General features: G+C 38.8%; 1 non-coding gene across 1 annotated transcript; it reads right to left on the bottom strand.

Annotated features, from left to right (window-relative positions):
- Positions 1 to 4,295: 4,295 nt before the first annotated feature.
- On the bottom strand, positions 4,296 to 4,368 carry TRNAA-AGC (transfer RNA alanine (anticodon AGC)). The gene has a single exon. It is a non-coding gene; the product is annotated as a tRNA-Ala (tRNA).
- Between the last annotated feature and the right edge of the window lie 632 nt (positions 4,369 to 5,000).

Genomic DNA, 5,000 nt, shown 5'->3' with positions numbered 1-5,000 from the left:
GTGACTTTTCTGTTCTATACTCTGCAACAACCATGGCAATTACAAGTTAAAAAGTAAAATGTATGCAAATTTTAGAATGGAGAATGCGGGCATCGATCCCGCTACCTCTCGCATGCTAAGCGAGCGCTCTACCATTTGAGCTAATTCCCCTGCGTGCTCACTCAGCATCACATTTCAAAAGTAACGTTACTGCTGTCCACACTTTATTTTAAGTCTAATTGCCCATAACATGAGTGTTCAGTTCACTCCTAACTGATGCCTTAACTACACCTAGGGGATGTTTTACACTTCAGGTTGGCATGTTTAGTACTTGAATAGGAGTGATATCACTGTATGTTAACCTAGACTCAGGCCCTACCTAATCTTGGAGATACATTTCTCATGAATGAGTAACCAAGGGAGATACAATTTTTAGGAGTTAGTGCATGTCTAATGCAAGATTAATCACCATATTATGAGAGCCAATGCTATCATCCAGCAAAAAATACTCGTTTTCGCCCAACGTGGGGCTCGAACCCACGACCCTGAGATTAAGAGTCTCATGCTCTACCGACTGAGCTAGCCGAGCTCCCACTTAAATATGGTATGCAGACTCATCATTTTTTATTAAGGAAAACTGTTTCTGGATATTCCTCTGCTCTTGTTTTGCAAGGAACTTCACTTTTATACATCCTTCAGAGGAAAGAATGTCAAGTAAAATAAGACGAAATGAAAATGGAAGGTGTGAAATTTTCATTTTGAGATTGCATAAGAAATCAAATTCCTCTCACGTGCTATAGAATACCTAAACACTTTTGATTAAACCACTTTAGTTGTTATAATGACACCAAATTTGAAAGCCATCTGTGACTTTTCTGTTCTTACTCTGCAACAACCATGGCAATTACAAGTTAAAAAGTAAAATGTATGCAAATTTTAGAATGGAGAATGCGGGCACGATCCCGCTACCTCTCGCATGCTAAGCGAGCGCTCTACCATTTGAGCTAATTCCCCTGTGTGCTCACTCAGCATCACATTTCAAAAGTAACGTTACTGCTGTCCACACTTTATTTTAAGTCTAATTGCCCATAACATGAGTGTTCAGTTCACTCCTAAATGATGCCTTAACTACACCTAGGGGATGTTTTACACTTCAGGTTGGCATGTTTAGTACTTGAATAGGAGTGATATCACTGTATGTTAACCTAGACTCAGGCCCTATATAATCTTGGAGATACATTTCTCATGAATGAGTAACCAAGGGAGATACAATTTTTAGGAGTTAGTGCATGTCTAATGCAAGATTAATCACCATATTATGAGAGCCAATGCTATCATCCAGCAAAAAATACTTGTTTTCGCCCAACGTGGGGCTCGAACCCACGACCCGAAGATTAAGAGTCTCATGCTCTACCGACTGAGCTAGCCGGGATCCCACTTAAATATGGTATGCAGACTCATCATTTTTTATTAAGGAAAACTGTTTCTGGATATTCCTCTGCTCTTGTTTTGCAAGGAACTTCACTTTTATACATCCTTCAGAGGAAAGAATGTCAAGTAAAATAAGACGAAATGAAAATGGAAGGTGTGAAATTTTCATTTTGAGATTGCATAAGAAATCAAATTCCTCTCACGTGCTATAGAATACCTAAACACTTTTGATTAAACCACTTTAGTTGTTATAATGACACCAAATTTGAAAGCCATCTGTGACTTTTCTGTTCTTACTCTGCAACAACCATGGCAATTACAAGTTAAAAAGTAAAATGTATGCAAATTTTAGAATGGAGAATGCGGGCATCGATCCCGCTACCTCTCGCATGCTAAGCGAGCGCTCTACCATTTGAGCTAATTCCCCTGTGTGCTCACTCACCATCACATTTCAAAAGTAACTTTACTGCTGTCCACACTTTATTTTACGTCTAATTGCCCATAACATGAGTGTTCAGTTCACTCCTAAATGATGCCTTAACTACACCTAGGGGATGTTTTACACTTCAGGTTGGCATGTTTAGTACTTGAATAGGAGTGATATCACTGTATGTTAACCTAGACTCAGGCCCTACCTAATCTTGGAGATACATTTCTCATGAATGAGTAACCAAGGGAGATACAATTTTTAGGAGTTAGTGCATGTCTAATGCAAGATTAATCACCATATTATGAGAGCCAATGCAATCATCCAGCAAAAAATACTCGTTTTCGCCCAACGTGGGGCTCGAACCGACGACCCGAAGATTAAGAGTCTCATGCTCTACCGACTGAGCTAGCCGGGATCCCACTTAAATATGGTATGCAGACTCATCATTTTTTATGAAGGAAAACTGTTTCTGGATATTCCTCTGCTCTTGTTTTGCAAGGAACTTCACTTTTATACATCCTTCAGAGGAAAGAATGTCAAGTAAAATAAGACGAAATGAAAATGGAAGGTGTGAAATTTTCATTTTGAGATTGCATAAGAAATCAAATTCCTCTCACGTGCTATAGAATACCTAAACACTTTTGATTAAACCACTTTAGTTGTTATAATGACACCAAATTTGAAAGCCATCTGTGACTTTTCTGTTCTTACTCTGCAACAACCATGGCAATTACAAGTTAAAAAGTAAAATGTATGCAAATTTTAGAATGGAGAATGCGGGCATCGATCCCGCTACCTCTCGCATGCTAAGCGAGCGCTCTACCATTTGAGCTAATTCCCCTGCGTGCTCACTCAGCATCACATTTCAAAAGTAACGTTACTGCTGTCCACACTTTATTTTAAGTCTAATTGCCCATAACATGAGTGTTCAGTTCACTCCTAACTGATGCCTTAACTACACCTAGGGGATGTTTTACACTTCAGGTTGGCATGTTTAGTACTTGAATAGGAGTGATATCACTGTATGTTAACCTAGACTCAGGCCCTACCTAATCTTGGAGATACATTTCTCATGAATGAGTAACCAAGGGAGATACAATTTTTAGGAGTTAGTGCATGTCTAATGCAAGATTAATCACCATATTATGAGAGCCAATGCTATCATCCAGCAAAAAATACTCGTTTTCGCCCAACGTGGGGCTCGAACCCACGACCCTGAGATTAAGAGTCTCATGCTCTACCGACTGAGCTAGCCGAGCTCCCACTTAAATATGGTATGCAGACTCATCATTTTTTATTAAGGAAAACTGTTTCTGGATATTCCTCTGCTCTTGTTTTGCAAGGAACTTCACTTTTATACATCCTTCAGAGGAAAGAATGTCAAGTAAAATAAGACGAAATGAAAATGGAAGGTGTGAAATTTTCATTTTGAGATTGCATAAGAAATCAAATTCCTCTCACGTGCTATAGAATACCTAAACACTTTTGATTAAACCACTTTAGTTGTTATAATGACACCAAATTTGAAAGCCATCTGTGACTTTTCTGTTCTTACTCTGCAACAACCATGGCAATTACAAGTTAAAAAGTAAAATGTATGCAAATTTTAGAATGGAGAATGCGGGCACGATCCCGCTACCTCTCGCATGCTAAGCGAGCGCTCTACCATTTGAGCTAATTCCCCTGTGTGCTCACTCAGCATCACATTTCAAAAGTAACGTTACTGCTGTCCACACTTTATTTTAAGTCTAATTGCCCATAACATGAGTGTTCAGTTCACTCCTAAATGATGCCTTAACTACACCTAGGGGATGTTTTACACTTCAGGTTGGCATGTTTAGTACTTGAATAGGAGTGATATCACTGTATGTTAACCTAGACTCAGGCCCTATATAATCTTGGAGATACATTTCTCATGAATGAGTAACCAAGGGAGATACAATTTTTAGGAGTTAGTGCATGTCTAATGCAAGATTAATCACCATATTATGAGAGCCAATGCTATCATCCAGCAAAAAATACTTGTTTTCGCCCAACGTGGGGCTCGAACCCACGCCCCGAAGATTAAGAGTCTCATGCTCTACCGACTGAGCTAGCCGGGATCCCACTTAAATATGGTATGCAGACTCATCATTTTTTATTAAGGAAAACTGTTTCTGGATATTCCTCTGCTCTTGTTTTGCAAGGAACTTCACTTTTATACATCCTTCAGAGGAAAGAATGTCAAGTAAAATAAGACGAAATGAAAATGGAAGGTGTGAAATTTTCATTTTGAGATTGCATAAGAAATCAAATTCCTCTCACGTGCTATAGAATACCTAAACACTTTTGATTAAACCACTTTAGTTGTTATAATGACACCAAATTTGAAAGCCATCTGTGACTTTTCTGTTCTTACTCTGCAACAACCATGGCAATTACAAGTTAAAAAGTAAAATGTATGCAAATTTTAGAATGGAGAATGCGGGTATCGATCCCGCTACCTCTCGCATGCTAAGCGAGCGCTCTACCATTTGAGCTAATTCCCCTGTGTGCTCACTCACCATCACATTTCAAAAGTAACTTTACTGCTGTCCACACTTTATTTTAAGTCTAATTGCCCATAACATGAGTGTTCAGTTCACTCCTAAATGATGCCTTAACTACACCTAGGGGATGTTTTACACTTCAGGTTGGCATGTTTAGTACTTGAATAGGAGTGATATCACTGTATGTTAACCTAGACTCAGGCCCTACCTAATCTTGGAGATACATTTCTCATGAATGAGTAACCAAGGGAGATACAATTTTTAGGAGTTAGTGCATGTCTAATGCAAGATTAATCACCATATTATGAGAGCCAATGCAATCATCCAGCAAAAAATACTCGTTTTCGCCCAACGTGGGGCTCGAACCGACGACCCGAAGATTAAGAGTCTCATGCTCTACCGACTGAGCTAGCCGGGATCCCACTTAAATATGGTATGCAGACTCATCATTTTTTATGAAGGAAAACTGTTTCTGGATATTCCTCTGCTCTTGTTTTGCAAGGAACTTCACTTTTATACATCCTTCAGAGGAAAGAATGTCAAGTAAAATAAGACGAAATGAAAATGGAAGGTGTGAAATTTTCATTTTGAGATTGCATAAGAAATCAAATTCCTCTCACGTGCTATAGAAT

Source organism: Triturus cristatus, chromosome 4_1, assembly GCF_964204655.1.
Source record: "Triturus cristatus chromosome 4_1, aTriCri1.1, whole genome shotgun sequence".
Lineage (NCBI taxonomy): Eukaryota > Metazoa > Chordata > Amphibia > Caudata > Salamandridae > Triturus > Triturus cristatus.
Note: the sequence above shows the minus strand (reverse complement) of the source record. Positions and strands in the feature narration are given on the sequence as shown.